General features: G+C 42.7%; 1 protein-coding gene across 4 annotated transcripts in view; it reads right to left on the bottom strand.

The window, feature by feature from the left end:
- Positions 1–16,075, bottom strand: part of OSBPL3 (oxysterol binding protein like 3) — a 189,109-nt gene that overhangs the window by 107,687 nt on the left and 65,347 nt on the right. For all 4 annotated transcript variants that reach the window (XM_032759091.2, XM_032759126.2, XM_032759116.2 and 1 more), the window contains exon 2: positions 3,936–4,073. The gene's annotated coding sequence lies outside the window, so the exon portion shown is untranslated. The remainder of the gene's footprint in view (positions 1–3,935; positions 4,074–16,075) is intronic.

Raw genomic sequence — 16,075 nt, 5'->3', positions numbered from 1 at the left:
ACCTTTTTAAAAATCTATTCTAGACAGTTTGTCATCATTTAGAGCTGAAATAATGACTCACTATAATTTCATGTGCTGCTCCTAGATTTGCCCTTGGTAACTACATAGAACAAGACAGAACTTTTTTTTAACCATAACCTGCACTGAAACCACCACCATCCCCACATCCCACCCAGCAAATCTTTTCTTCTCCAGACTAAACAGCCTCATTGTCATCATCATCCATTTCTTATGGGACATGGATCAAGAGCCCTTGGGATCCCAGATGTTCAACTTTGATCACCCTATAATTTGTGCTTCTCTAACAATGATGCCCAGATTGAAACACAAGCTCCAGGTGTGGTCTGGACAGAGCAGAAGAGAAGGCAATGACAACCTTCCTGGCCTCAACCACACTGCAACTGTTAATACTGCTGGATTTGCCTTAGCTTTGGGGGAGCTTGCATCTCTTTCCAGCTCTCAGTGTTCTTACTGGGACTGTCAGGTCATAGGGATTTCTGAGAAGTTGGGCTTCCTTCTTTCTGAAGTGGACTTCCTTTACTTCCTTTAACTAAAATTCAGGACTTGACTGTTCTATTATTATTACCATCATTATAATCATTATTAAATTATCACATGTTAATTTTGAACCATGTCAAGATATTTCTGGAGACCAACGGTCATTGGCTGACTTCTTTGTTACGGCGTACATAGATTGCACAGGCATATGAATTCTATACTCACCCAAGTAAATTATACTTGGAGATTTAGTAACGAGAAGAGCACCAAGGGCATGGAGGTCTCTGCAGCCTGACATTAATTTGTTTGTTAATTAGCATTTCTACATACAAATTTGCCAACCCACTGTAAATACCCATAACTATACAATCACCTACAATTTCTCAAAGTGTACAGATCAACCTTCTTCAAAGTCTTCTGGATTCTTATTTAAAATGCAGATTTTGCTCCACTTTAGATGAGTTGAATCAGAATTTCTATCTAGGGACAGGCCTGATAATCTGCATGTTTAACACATACCCTGGGTGATTTTTGCTTACATTAAAGTTTGAGAACATAACTGACTTAGCCTGTAGCTTTCAACCTTTCTTATTTGACTTCGAGCCAATCCTTCTATTTGTGTATGTGTGACGTGGTAGAGGGTAGGAAGCTAAAACTCTCTTTTATTATCATAGTCCTGTGGTTTTTAAAGAGTGGCCCTAAGACTTGCAGCATCAGTATCACCTGGGACCTTGTTAGGAATGCAAAATCTCCGACCCTACCACAGACCTACAAAATCAGGAACTGAGATTGGGACCCAGGGATCTGTTTTTCACAAGTTCTCCAGGTGACCTGAATGCACAAGCCCAAGAACCACTGCCACAGGTTAATATTATAACCATGACATAGAATCTTTCGGCCTTTGGTATACAGCAGGTCCTCGAGTAATGTTGTTTTATTTAACTGTTATTTAGAAGTTTGGTGATGTTTTTGTGACCAGAAATATGCCACAGGAAATATGCCATTATTTTTATCAATTAGCCTATGGTAAAATTAGCTTCGTATATATCATTTCACTTGAAGTCACAGTTTCCAAGAACTTATCAATGAAGATACATGAGGACTTACTGTACATTTGTCAGGGATTGGAGTAGACCCTGAGTTCTTTTGTGAGAAAGATTTTGTCCCACTGCTTAGCTACTCCTTAATCAAGGGATGGCAAGTACCAGATACATGTGCTTCCAGTCTCCACTCCCAAGCTTCGTCATCATGGCAAAATTCCTCAATCAGCTCTTCAGAAAACTAAAAGACAGAGTTGGCTGGCTGGGCATGGTGGCTCATACCTGTAATCCCAGCACTTTGGGAGGCTAAGGTGGGTGGATCGCTTGAGCTCACGAGTTCAAGACCAGCCTGGGCAACAAGGTGAAACCCCTGTCTTTAGAAAAAATATTAGGTTGGTGTGAAAGTAAGTGCAGATTTTGCCATTGGCACCAACCTAATACAAAAACTAGCTGGGCGTGCTAGTGCACACCTGTAGTATCAGCTACTGGGGAGGCTGAAGTGGGAGGATGACTTGAGTCTGGGAGGCGGAGGTTGCAGTGAGCTGAGATTTTGCCACTGCACTCCAGTCTGGGCGACAGAGCCAGACCTTATCTCAACAAAAAAAAAAAAAAAGAGAGAGAGAGAGAGATGGCCAGGTGCGGTGGCTCACGCTTATAATCCCAGCACTTTGGGAGTCTGAGGCAGGCAGATCACAAGGTCAGGAGTTCGAGACAGCCTGGCCAACATGGAGAAACCCCGTCTCTACTAAAAATAACAAAAATTAGCCAGGCGCGGTGGCAGGCGCCTGTAATCCCAGCTATTCGGGAGGTTGAAGCAGGAGAATTGCTTGAACCCAGGAGGCGGAGGTTGCAGTGAGCCGAGATGGCGCCACTGTACTCCAGCCTGGGTGACAGAGCAAGACTCCATCTCGGAAAAAAAAAAAGAGGACAGAGTTGGTAAGACAGTTCTATCCTGCTAAGATGCATTCCCTTATCCTGATTAAGAGCCGTGATTTCATAGGACATTAGCTGCAATCTGGTCATAAAAGTCAACACATACAGACCTGTCCTTGATCCTCAACACAAAACACCCATGCACCAGGCTCTTGCCAAACATTATAACTTTGAACTATGTACTGTCCAGACTTTATCATTCAGTGGATCACACTCTCGCATAATGAAACTATGTGAGACACTTTTTAAAATGCTGATAAACAGACCCTATCCTAGGTCTATTATGTTGAAATCTCTGGTGGGGCCAGGCTTTGGTATTCCTAAACCTCCACAGGTATTTCTGGTGTAGGACCAGGGTTGACAAGGTGCTTCTGGGCTGTGAGCCACCATTAAATGATCCAAAAAGACAAGACAATGTGTGCACCAAGCTCAAGCTATATCAACTGATAATGGAACTACTCTATTCTGATCTCTAAGAACTGCTTTCCCTGCATTGTCTTCTAGGAGTATGACCGTGGCCTACAATGAGATAATTGCTGTCAATAAATAAATAACCAACCCACTGTATGATACTGGGAAATTTTGTACAGCAGTATAATAAAGACTAAAAGCTGTGGACTCAAACTGCCCAGGTTCAAGGCCAGCCTTACTAAGTTGCTTTAGGTAAGTTTTTAGTCTCTCTAGATCTCAATTTTTCATTTGTAAAATGGGAATAATTAAAGGATCTCCCTGAAAGGGGTTGTTGAGGTGATTAGATGAGCTAATGCATACAAGACCATTTAGCAGAAGGCAATCACGTTGCTATAAGTTAAGTAGTGTAGGATGTACTGGTCACTATCCTGCACAATATCACAATGGGTATTTTACTCTTTTAATCAGAAAAATGTAAAGGATATATACAAGTATCCATATTACTATCATCCAAAATTAATAGGTCTCCACACATATATACCCACCATTTTTCTGGGTTTTTTTAAACTTAACTTCTTTCTGCAGCCGGCTTATTTTCACTGAAAATTATTGCACACACAAAAACACACATTCCGTTCCATTCCTGCAACATGACTATGTCTTGAACTTACTCGTTCAGATGTTTCTGACTCTTTCCTATTAAAAATGCTGATGCAATGAACAACCTTGTATCTGCTCCCTGTGAGACTGTGATGATAATTTTCTAAAGCAAGTGGAACTGCTGCATCTTAAGGTAGGACTAGTTTTAGTTTTACTAGATATTCCAAATTGCTATTCAAAATGGCCACACCAACTTACACTGCACAGAGGCTTCCTTTAAATGTCTTTTCTATGGTCATTTACAAGAGAAAAGTAATAATAATAATAAAGAAAGGACTCTTGAATGCCACGCCTAAATGACTGACTTATTCTTAGCTTTTAGAGACTGTGAACAGAGCACCTCCCTCTTTGTCTGACGTACAGGATGGACAGAGGGTCAAACTGATGGCTCACCATTGATAATCTTCAGTAGCAAGAGATGAGTATTTCTCTGTGCTTGGCTTCCCTCTGTTGTCACTGTGCTCCAATTCTCTCAGCTACAGACTGTTTCCATGTGCAGTATGTGTATTATCGGAGGCCACTTCAAAAACTCTGTGGAATAAGACAATGTATAAATAAATTACTTTTTCTTAAGTTAGACAGTAAGATAAGGTGCTGCTGGGCTGTTGGCAAGATATTCTGGTACTGGCGGTTTTCTAACCGGCAAAAACCACAATGACTTGTGTACCAACCTAATACTTGGCTTCCAACATCAGGATGCCTTCCATTTCATCTTCTGGGTGAGCCCTATGGCTCCCAGCCTCAACTTGACAGTTCCTATGGCCACAAACATCCTTAGAACAAGTGAAAAATGAGGAAAGAGTGGACTCACAAATAATAGCCTCTAGCTCACAGAATCAGAAAGCCACATATCAAAGATACTTGCCAGTGAAGAAAGGAAGAGATCAAGAGAGACCCAAGTGGCCAATGTTGCTTACTACTAGCCTTTTGAAGTTCACCGATAGACAATTCAAAGCTGATAGGATTCCTGGGAGAGCGCACTTGCAGGCAGATTGGGAGGAGGGAAAGGTCATTTCCAAATGATTTTTATGCAAATGTAACCCTATCCTTCACCAGAAGAAATGCTATTGACTCAGATCTTGGTTTTCTACCTTGTTCACAAGGGTATCACCAAATAGATATGTAGATGAATACCTCAAGCAGACTTTTCAGAAGTCTGACATCCTCCTTAAAAAAAGAGAAAGATGTTTGCTACACATCCACCCCTGTGTCTGCCAACACTCAATACCTGAATGCCCAGGGCTTTGCTCCAATGCTGAGTCCCTCCTCCTGGTCACATGGGCCTCACTATTGGCACATGTCCCCTGACCCCTGACCACAGACGTCACTCGGGACAGTGGGTTTTGCTGTAGGGTTGACTTCATCAGGCTGTGTCCTCCCCGCTGGCTACCATGTTCTCACCACCAATTTTTTTTTTTTTTTTTTTTTTTGAGACAGAGTCTCACTCTGTCACCCAGGCTGGAGTGCAGTGGTGAGATCTCAGCTCACTGCAACCTCTGCCTCCCAGGTTCAAGCAATTCTCATGTCTCAGCCTCCCAAGTAGCTGGGATTGCAGGTATATGCCACCACAGCTGGCTGATTTTTGTATTTTTAGTAGAGATGGGGTTTCACCAGGTTGGCCAGGCTGGTCTCAAACTCCTGACCTCAAGTGATCCGTCCACCTCAGCCTCCCAGAGTGCTGGGATTACAGGTGTGAGTCACTGCACCTGGCCACTGGATGTTTTCTTAACAACATGACAAGGAAGACTTACTCCCTCTTTCTATCAAAGAGAGTAGTTTTGGAGGGGAGAAGTGGGACAGAAAAAGTACAGTTGAAATGTTAAAATGTAACTGTCAACTCTTTTAGTGAAAAGAAAATGTGGTATATACAGTCAGCCCGCAGTATCTGCAGGTTTCACATCCGTGGATTTAGCCAACCACAGAGCAAAAGTATTCCAGCAATAACAATACAACAATGAAAATATACAGATTTTAAAACAATACAGTATAGCAACTATTTACATAGCATTTACACTGTGTTAGGTATTGTAAGTAATCTAGAAATGGTTTAAATATACAGGAGGATGTGCATAGGTTATGTGCGAATATTGTGCCATTTTATATCAGGAACTTGAACATCCATGAAATTTGGTATTTGTGGCGATCACTGAACTAGTACCCCATACAGCTGTACATACAACAGAATATTATTCAGCCGTAAAAAACTAAAGAAATCTCACAACGGGCAATAACACGGATGACTCTGGAAGACATTACGCTAGGTGAAATAAGCCAGTCATAGAAGGACAAATACTGCATGATTCCACTTATATGAGATATTTAGAATAATCAAATTCATAGAAACAGAAAGGAGAATGGTGGCTGTCAGGGGCTGGGGGGAGGGGAGAATGCCAGTTATTGTTTAATGGATGCAGAGTTTCAGTTAAGTGTTCTAATCATAATATACAGGTATGTGTGTGTGTGGGGGGGGGGCGGTGTAAAGTTAAGAGGAACTAGAACAGTGTACTGCCAGGCTCATAATCAAGAGTGTTGCACAACCATGCTGGAATAATGCCTGAAGGACCGGTATCAGGAGCAAGCCAAGGCTTGCAAACAGCAGTGGTGAAAACTAAAGGGCTTTGTGGACACATAGCCAGAGCCAGATGCACAAATAGAAGATAAGCTTCTGGGTGTGGAAACTCTTCACAAAGCCTCGGGGTTCAAGAGGATTGCTCCAATCCCACTTGTTTTCCATCTTTTTTCTTAAAGGAGACATACTAACAGGAAAGAATAAAATAACCACAGAGAAGACAAACTTGAAACCCACGACAGAGAAGAGATAGGAAATGTGCACCCAGCTTTGCTAAATGGGTTCTGGATACCAATTTAGCCCAAACAGATGAGGGGACTGAATGACTTCAGTCTTCATGGAACCTGACAGCTATGCCAGATGAGGGAGAGTGAGATAGGTATCAGACAATGAAAATTGGGTAGATTCTGTGAAGATTATTAGAAACAGAAAGGAAATTTCTGAAAAGTCTAGACCAATTATTATCAACCCTGGCTGCAAACTAGTGAAGAGCTTTTACAAAATACTGCTGCCCAGGCCCCAGCCCAGAGTCCATGACTGAAGTGGAATAAGCTCCATAGGACATTCTGACAGGCGTCCAGGGCTAAGAGTCATGACTCCATACTGGTGAGTATGGGCTCCAAAACTATTCTCTTTGATAGGAAGAGGGCGTAAGTCTTCCTTGCCATGCTGTTAAGAAAACACCCAGTGGCCAGGTGCGGTCGCTCATGCCTGTAATCTCAGCATTTTGGGAGGCCGAGGTGGGTGGATCACTTGAGGTCAGGAGTTCAAGACCAGCCTGGCCAACATGGTTGAAACCCTGTCTCTACTAAAAATACAAAAGTTAGCCAAGTGTGGTGGCAGGGACCTGTAATCCCAGCTATTTGGGAGGCTGAGGCAGGAGAATTGCTTGAATCTGGGAGGCGGATGTTGCTGTGAGCTGAGATTGTGCCACTGAACTCCAGCCTGGGTCAGACTCCATCTCAAAAAAAAAAAAAAAAAGAAAACACCCAGAGTCACAGCACCATGATCTCCTGGTGAAGCAGAACAATTAATAGGAAACTAATATAAAGAGGCCTCCCTCCTGTCCTCATCTGCATAGTGAGTCATTCTGGGCTCAGCAGGCATCACCATGGAGCAGGTAGAAGGTTCCATCACTGGGGGCCTAGGCATCATTGGCATGTGACCTCCCATGGCAGCCTCATTCCAGGAGCAGGTCCCACTGGCATCATCCCAGGAGGAGGAGAACCCATCACTGACATCATGGGAGGGGCCCTTATAGGAGGTGCAGGCATCATACCAGGGCAAAGAGAAGCCGGGAGACTTGGGGGGAGGTGGGATCATTGCCACTGCTGGGGAGAGGCAGAGAATGGAGTAGGAGGAACCTTTCCTTGTTGAAGTGCAGCCATTGTTTCGTCCATCAGGCTCTGAGCCTGCTCTTCCACCCCATTCTGACAGCAGTCTTTCATATTTTCTTTGCAGATATCACCGTAGAGTATCTTTTGCACAGATAAAGAGTCATGAGTGAGGTATTTATTGCAGTTGTCACAATCACACATGGACATGTTGCTCTCCAGGCCATTGGCCACTCTGTTCCTACCACAGTGTCTTCACACATTCATCTGTTGATGGACATTTAGGTTGTTTCTACATCTTGGCTATCATTAACAGTGCTTCTGTGAACACAGGAGTGCTGATACCTCTTAACTTTAAAGTGTTGCTTACTGTCTCCTCTTTTTCTCTCCCAGTTCCATGGGCACTCACCAGAGTTTTGTCCCTCATCCACTTCTCTCTATGCACTTCAGCTCTTGATCATCTTACAGGCCCCTTACCTTAGTAAAGCCTCTACACTGCTCCCTACCCCCACTCCAGTCCCCAGCCTGGTGTTGGCCCCTGGATTCATCACTGGAACAGCAAGCCTATGCTCATTACTCCCTCATGCTGATATTAATACCTGCCACTGGCTTCCCTGACTCTGATTAAGACACCCACCCTCTACTAATCCAACCAAACTCCCTCTCCCAGAGCCCCCAGTAGTGTAGATTCTATCTCTCCCTGACACTGACCTCATCACCCCCCAATGTGTTTTATATTCTTCTATTCTCAAAACAACCTATCCATTTTAGACCACCATTAGGCCCTGCAATTGACTCCACATTTTCTCTTCCAGCACTTCAATCCTTGCATTCATTCCCTAGTTCAATTTATCGCCAGGCTCTCCCCTGCTCCAAATTCCCAATGCCTACAGGCTTAAGTAAAATAGCAAGGCCTGGAAGGCAAAACCCTCCACTACATAGTTGCATCTCACTGGTTTTGGACTCTGACTCTACCTCGCACTTACTCTGTGGCTAAATGTCTGAGTTGCTTCATCATGTGAAAGCAGGCATGAATAACTGTACTAACCTCACAGGGTTTTGTGAAGATTGACCAAAATAATGCATGTAAAACACTCAGCATAGTCCTTGCCAGATATCACTCAGTTACACTTTGGCTGTTATTACTCAAACTTCATCTCTAACAACTCACATATACACACCCTGCATTCGGCACTCTCCCTTTGTCCTAGTGAGTCCTTCTTCATGGAGCACCCTCCTAACCCACTTTCTCTCTTCCATCTGTGGCAAAGTCCTCCATCTTCCGAAGATCACTTTCAGCATTGCCTTTTCCATGAAGCCTTTTCTCAACCCCTCTCCCACCCCAAATGGGTTTGTTTCCTCTTGGACTCTGCTTTACTTTTGTGCTACCTGAAAGTATTAGTCACGTTTCCTGCCCTCTGACTCACTCTTCATATCCTGACTGCTAGATGTTGGGTCTACATCTCACTCAGGACTGCATTTTATTCACCTCTACATTCTGTGGAAAGTAACTTACAAAGACTGGTAGCAATCTTTGTTGAGCCAAGGAAAGAGTTCTCTGTGTGAGCACATGTATTTATTCCCATAGGAGACTTCTGTCTTTACTGTTCGCTGGAATCATTTGGGATTACTTATGTATTTCAGAATATTTCAGCTATTCCTTCCTTGTGAGATCTCCTTGCCATTTTAAGTCTTTGGCCACAAGAGACATCATTTCTCTCTTTTCTCTGACTTGTTTCAAATATTTCTAGTACCATAGAGATGTTATGCCCAAAGCATCCTTCTTTGGGGATTTCATTTCCTGGTTCCTGCCACTTTCCATCACTGGTTAATGCTTCCTTGTTGGCTCAGAAAGAAACCCAGAGCTATCATTCTCTGCATTATTTTTTCAGTCTTCTTAAAAATTAAATGATCGGCAAAACAAGTCAAGAGTTTATCAGAAGTTAGCCAAATGAAACATCCAGTGGGTGATTATCTGACTGAAACTCCTTTTTATCAGCACATGTGGTATTCATTCTAAAGTTTCAGTTTCTGAGAAGAAAGCACCCTCCATAGCCTCCATTTGGCCATCCATAATACTGATCCTACTACAATCTTTCTTCCCTACCATGCCCCTTTACCCAGGGATTCATCATTAAGGTCTAGATTTCCCCAAGACTGCTTCTTTACAGTAAAACATCCCCTTCTAAAATCATATTCTAGTCACGAGAACCATGCCAACCGTGGTGAGACAGATCCAGTGATGCTATCTATATCCAAGTTTTAATGTTTCAAGTTTATTTTGCTTCATTCTCATAAGCTGCACAATGGCAAAGCGCTGCAGGTATTATTACCAACCAGCTGCCCAGGCTTTTTTAAAAAGAAATTACTGACGTTCTCCTCCTCTGTTATTGGTCTTTTTATCTTTGCTCTGCCAGTTTTTCCCTAGCCAATCAAGTTTTAACGTTTTTTCCTTCCCATCAAATTTCAGTTCAACTCTCTTAAACAGGTTAACAAATCTCTTGCCAAACATACTTGTCCTCAAAAGATGGCAAGAGCCTGCTCCACAAACCAAACTCTGCTTATCAACACTGTCTGTGCTGTAGTTACATGTATACTTTCCATGTCCTCTTCAAGCTCATGGTCTACCTTTCCCCGAAAAGTAGAGACACCAAACATCCCCCTCAAGTTCTTTACTTTCCTACCACGTCTTCACAGAACTCATGATACATTTGAGGTTTCTTTTGACATTTAGCGTATTTTTACCCAAACCAGTGAACAGGGGTGATAACTGATAGATCTGATATTTGGTAAGTTAGCATGCATGCCTTGGCTTGTTATCCAGCAATATCCACTCTCCCCTTCTTTAATAATAGAACTCTCGAGTTTTAATCTGGTTCATGGGCATCTAATAAGAGGCTTTCACTTCTAGCATTCTTTATAGCTTGGTGGGGGCTTGTGACTAAGGGCTGCCAGTGAGATGTGAGCAGAGCTGTCTGTCTTCCAGGTCATGATCCTAAAAAGAGATACACATGTTCCCTGCCCTTTCCCCATTCCTGAGGGCTGGGAGGTGGTGATAGCTGGACCCAGCAATGAAAGCCACTGGTTGAAGACCATAGTGTCACCATGCCAGCCAAGGAATAACAATATCTGAACAGTTACATAAGAGAGAAATAAACTTTAATCTTGTTAAAGTTACTTAATTTTTGAATCTCTCAGTTACACAGGTATAGTACAAATAACATTGGCCTTCGAAGCTGGCATGCCTTCAAATTAGGAACGTTAGGTCACCTCTGAAGTCTTAACAGAAAGCTGCCAATCACCTCTGTCCTGGCCAGCTTCCTGTGCCAGCAACAGGAACCTCTGGCAATGAGAATCCTTTTCATTATTTGAGAAAATAAGGAACGCTACTATTTTTTCTTTCCTCTTTTTTTTTTTTTTTTTTTTTTTTTTTTTGAGACAGAGTCTCGCTTTTCTCAGCCAGGCTGGAGCACAGTGGCGTGATCTCAGCTCACTGCAACCTCCGCCTCCCAGGTCCAAGTAATTCTCCTGCCTCAGTCTCCTGAGTAGCTGGGATTACAGGCACACACCACCACGCCTGGCTAATTTTTGTACTTTTTAGAAGAGATGGGGTTTCGCCATGTTGGTCAGGCTGGTCTGGAACTTCTGACCTCAGGTGATCCACCTGCCTCAGCCTCCCAAAGTGCTAAGATTACAGGTGTGAGCCACCGTGGCCAGCTGAAAGCTACTATTTTCAATTTGAAGGTGTATATTACCCTGGCCTGAAATAATCCCAAATTCTTAAAATAGGATAGATGATAGAGATCCAATCCTCAAATCATTTTCACCTTCTCCAGCAAGCCAGCCCCTTTCATAAAGCATTTGTCACCCATGTGGTCCCAAGAGTCACTACAGATCAGGATGAATCAATGTTCTGAATGGAGAGAGATGAGTCCATAGGGCCTATGACAACTCCTGCATTCCTGAATGGAGAAATCAGAAATGGGCTGAGTTTTCCTCCTCCTTCTGCAGCTTAGCTACTCTTACCTGTCCTTGCACACCTTACAAGGAAGAAATACTTATGAATAAATGTGGGCTAATAAAGGAAGCTACAGTGGAAAGACAGGTGACCAAAAGAAGACAGGCACACTGATGAAAACTCAATTCAGTATATATCCTATAAAGTAACTACTATGTGTCCACTGCTGTGCTAACCCTTCAGTGATGGAAACTAAGTGACAGAAACTTAATCCAAGGAGGAAACCACTGTGATCAAGGAGATAAGATGTCACAAATGAAACAAGACAGAACACACCCCAGGATGGGCCATCTGGTAGGTGCTATGGGCAGTCACAAGGGAAGAGCTCAGTGGGGCTGGAGTTGTGAGAAAAAGCTTAGGGAGAGGTGGCCTGCAGGGAGCCGTGAAGATGTGGATAGGGCTTGACTAGGTAGAGAGAAGCATGGAGGACAAAGCTGTGAGCTGGGCAGGGAGGGGCACCTCCTGCAATATTTCTCAACCCCGGCTGCATGACAGGATCACCCTGGGAAGCTTCTACAAAATCCCAAAGCCTGGTGCCATTTCATACCAACTGGTCCAGACACTGGGGATGAGGCCAGGGCAAGGGCATCCTGAGACGCTCCCAGGTGATCTGAATACACAGCAAGAGTTGAGCCACTGCTCTAACATAATCTTGCATCCAGAAATGACAGATTTACTCCACAGAACTGCCTTCTTTAATTTTGGTATTTAATTTTGTTTGAGCATCTTATGCCAGATCTATGTCTGCTGCATCCAATTTATACCAAATTGAAATGCAAAGCAGGATGTGACTTAGCAGTTTAAAGGGTAAGAAAAGATAGCACCACCCAAGAACTTAAAATAACATCTGGTGGTTTGAATTTTATCAGTGGGTGTTATTACGCTCCCTTAACCGACAACTGCTTGCAGAAGCTTGGTAGAGTTTTAACAATTGGCAACCACAGACAGCATTTCATTACTTATCTAAAAAGACTATCAATTGAGTTACTATGAAATGTGAGTATGAAGTTTTAAAACTTCCCTATTTCCTATAAAAATCAACTTATCATCTTTTCAGAAATGTAAACAGCCAGCTAACAATGGGTAATGCTCTATAAGTGCTAACTGAACACTCAAATAACAAGAAACAAAATACCCTAGTGGGTCATGTATCAGATGTACACACTTCAAGTTTGTTTGTCTACTTAACTAAAAATAACCCTGGGACTCAGAATCTAAGCTTAAACCAAATTCTATAAATCTAAGTCCCCAAGATATATTTTGGAGGTATCCTTCCAAAACTGTAGGGGCGATAATAAACAATTCCTTGTAAGAGAATCACTAATTTAGGGAACGTAGGTGGGGAGAAAAAGGGATACAGGAAGTTTTACTCACTTCTAGGGGAAAGAAAGATTACTGCAAAAAATTTAACCTGAGACACTTTTAAACTAGTACAAACTGGAAAAAAGAGAGACATAAAAGGAAAAGGCAGAGAAAACAGGTTTTAAAAAGGTGGGGTGGTTACTGGTAGACTAGAGCTAAAAAGGCAAGAAAAATCTAAAAGCACCTCTGTTCCCAATGCTAACAATGACATGGTTATTTTATTCTCTCCAGTAGAGTGTATAGATCAAAAGCAATTTGAAGACTGTCTCATTCTTGTTTTTGTTTTTTCTTAATTGACACGGTAGGGGGTAGGTTATTTGTTTATCAACTTGATAACCTGTGTTCCCTCCCCTTCACACTAGCTGCTAGAAGGCTTTTACTAAATTTTATCTCCGAAGTAAGAAAATATTCTCAAGTATCCATTTATCAAACTTTAAAAATTTGTGGAAAGATGGATCCTAATTCTTTAGGAGTTTACATCTAGTGAGAATGTTACCAAAAAATAATAGTTCATAGGATTTACAAATCAGAAAATATAAGTCAAAATGTGGGATGTAAGTAATGTGTTAAAACTCTAAGCTGGATTCCATCAAATTAATTTTAAAAATCAAATTCAGCAACCAGGGCCCTGATCTTCCTTGCATATTCCCCTATGTTGCAGATTCACTGCAGACATCCATTGATTTAGGGAGTTTAGCACATTAAGGGCATTCTAATAAACCATCCTGTGCTTACCATTTTTCATCAAAGAACTCTGAGTACCATGCAAAAGGCAACTCTCCCAACCTCAAACCCAAAGACAGAACAGCCCCAGCACAGAACAATGACAATCATAGCTCCTGAAAATGAGAAGCACCCGGTCTCCAGACCCAAGGCAGATATCAAGGCTTATTTATGGCTTAGAGCAAGCTGATGTCAGTTCTGATTCATCATTACTTGGTGTGGAAGATGTATTTTTCAAAGATGACCATACCAATGTACATCCCATCCCACATGCTCCTCTAACAAAGTGACCGTGACACTTCTTCATCAATAGGTGGTTTCTATATTCCCATCCTTTGAATCTGAGTGGCTTCTAATTATGGCAGAAATGATGCTTCGTGACTTCTGAGGCTGCATTAGAAATGGCAATGTAACTTCCACTTGTCCTGTTGTCTCAGGGTGCTTACCCTTCAACTCAGCCACCACGATGTGAGTAAGCTCAAGCTAGCCAACGTGGAAAGAACACATGGAGAGATCCATTTGGAAAAGAACGGCGACCGCCTCACCTCAGCCGATAACCAGCATCAACCCTCAGACATGTGACTGAGCAAGCATTCAAACGTCCCAGCCTCCAGCCTTCCTGCTGCCCCAGTTGCCACTGAGTAGAGCAGAAACTATGTCTTTTCATCAAGTCCCACCCAAATTAAAAATGTCAGGGATACATAAACATTGCCATTAACCTACCAGTTCATCGTCATTGTCTCAATTTACCAAGTTTTGGGGTTGTTTGTGACACTGCATTAGATCGCTGAAACCCCAGACAGGAAGCCCTGGCAGACCTCCAGACTCGGCAGGTGGGAAGCATGAGAACATGGGGTGAAAAAGTCTCCTAGTTAAGTCAGCAGCAACACTCTCTTCTCCTGTCCCTCAGGCTAGCAGGCTCCTGCTACCAGAGCATCCCACTCCTGCTGGGTTGGTCAGACTTAGAAGGGGGCTCCTTGACCAACAAACCCTGACTCCCTTATAAAGTCACTTACAAGAAGCAGACACGGTCTAGCGTGGGGGTCAATCAGCTGACCAAGGCCAGTATGTGTCTGATAGTGACAGACACATCACAAAGTGACACTGGGAATCTAGGACTGGGCACAAAGATGAAAAGACACATGAACCCCTTAAAAACCCTGGAAACATTCCTTTCAGCCCAGACCTCAAAATTTCTCCCTTATCATTTGGCATTTATCTTCGTAATAGTTGAAGCTGTGATTGGGAGTGCATTGTCATGTGGTAACTGAGCCACAGAGAAATTAAATATCTTACTAAGGTCACAGGGTCAGTCAGTGGGGATACAACTAGGACAAGGACAAGGACCAAGGACCATATCCCATCAAACACATACATCCAGAAATGGAAAACAGAGCTAAAGTAAAGTAAAGTAAAAGTTCTACAAAGTAAAGTAAAAGTTCTACATGTATGCATTGAAACCTTCCTAAGGAGCAGATTCATTACTGCTTCAATCAAAATCGCAAAGAGTCAAAATCGCAAGCACCATTCAATCCTTTGGTAAGAACATGCAGACTCTTGGGTGTTGGCCAGATGGTTGTTCTTTTAACATTGCAGTGCAAAGATCTAGTTCCCACCACAAATGGGCTTCCCTGAGGGTTATCAACAGGATACCAACAAGGCAATATGGAAAGCAGCTTGTCATCTGAATAGGAACAGAAGAATGACTGAAAGTAGAGGTAACAAGGGAGAAGAGACAAGAGCCCAACTCTTAAGGCTGGAATGAACCCCGCAGGATCATGGAAAAGAAAAGATCAGCACCCAGACCACAGCCAGCCATTGGACAGCAGAGCCAGTATTGGACAGCATCAAGTTCTACTGGCCAGTAGCATCTACTAGCCAGTAGAACTTGATGCTGTCCAATACTGTAGCTTCCAGCCGCTTGCCCCAGCGAGCACATGAAATGTGGCCAGTGCAACTAAGAAACTCAATTTTAAATTTTATTTCATTTTAAATTATTGAAATTTACATAGCCATAGATGACTGGCATCTACTATACTGGAGAGCCAAGTTTTAGACCATACCATTCTAAACCACTTATTTTCTCCCTTTTTTCTGTAGCACAAAATGGGCAAACCTAGACACATTTCTGCCTCCTGAAATCTTCCAGGTATATCCTGCTCCACCTCCTCTGAAAAAGTCGATGGCTGGTGTACATCTGAGTCACCACAAAGTAAGACGGTCAAAACTTAAGTGTGTGAAGTCACATCCGGGCAATTTTCTTTCCCATTTCCTCTATTGTCTGGATAAAATGAAATAAAGGATGAAACAGGCTATTGGTTTTCTACATGAGATCAGCAGGGTTTTTTAGTAAAAAGCCCAATGTAAACTTACAGGTACTTCAAACTGTGTCACCACAAGAGATGAGCTGCCCTACAAGGACCAGACCCTTCAGCTCATACAGCTTCAACTGGAAATCGTTTAGGAATGGTTCATAACGACTGCTCAGTATCAAGACAACAGGCTGTCAGGCAAGGCAAAAGATCAT

The sequence above is a fragment of the Hylobates moloch genome, unplaced genomic scaffold, assembly GCF_009828535.3.
Source record: "Hylobates moloch isolate HMO894 unplaced genomic scaffold, HMol_V3 SCAFFOLD_1, whole genome shotgun sequence".
NCBI lineage: Eukaryota > Metazoa > Chordata > Mammalia > Primates > Hylobatidae > Hylobates > Hylobates moloch.
Note: the sequence above shows the minus strand (reverse complement) of the source record. Positions and strands in the feature narration are given on the sequence as shown.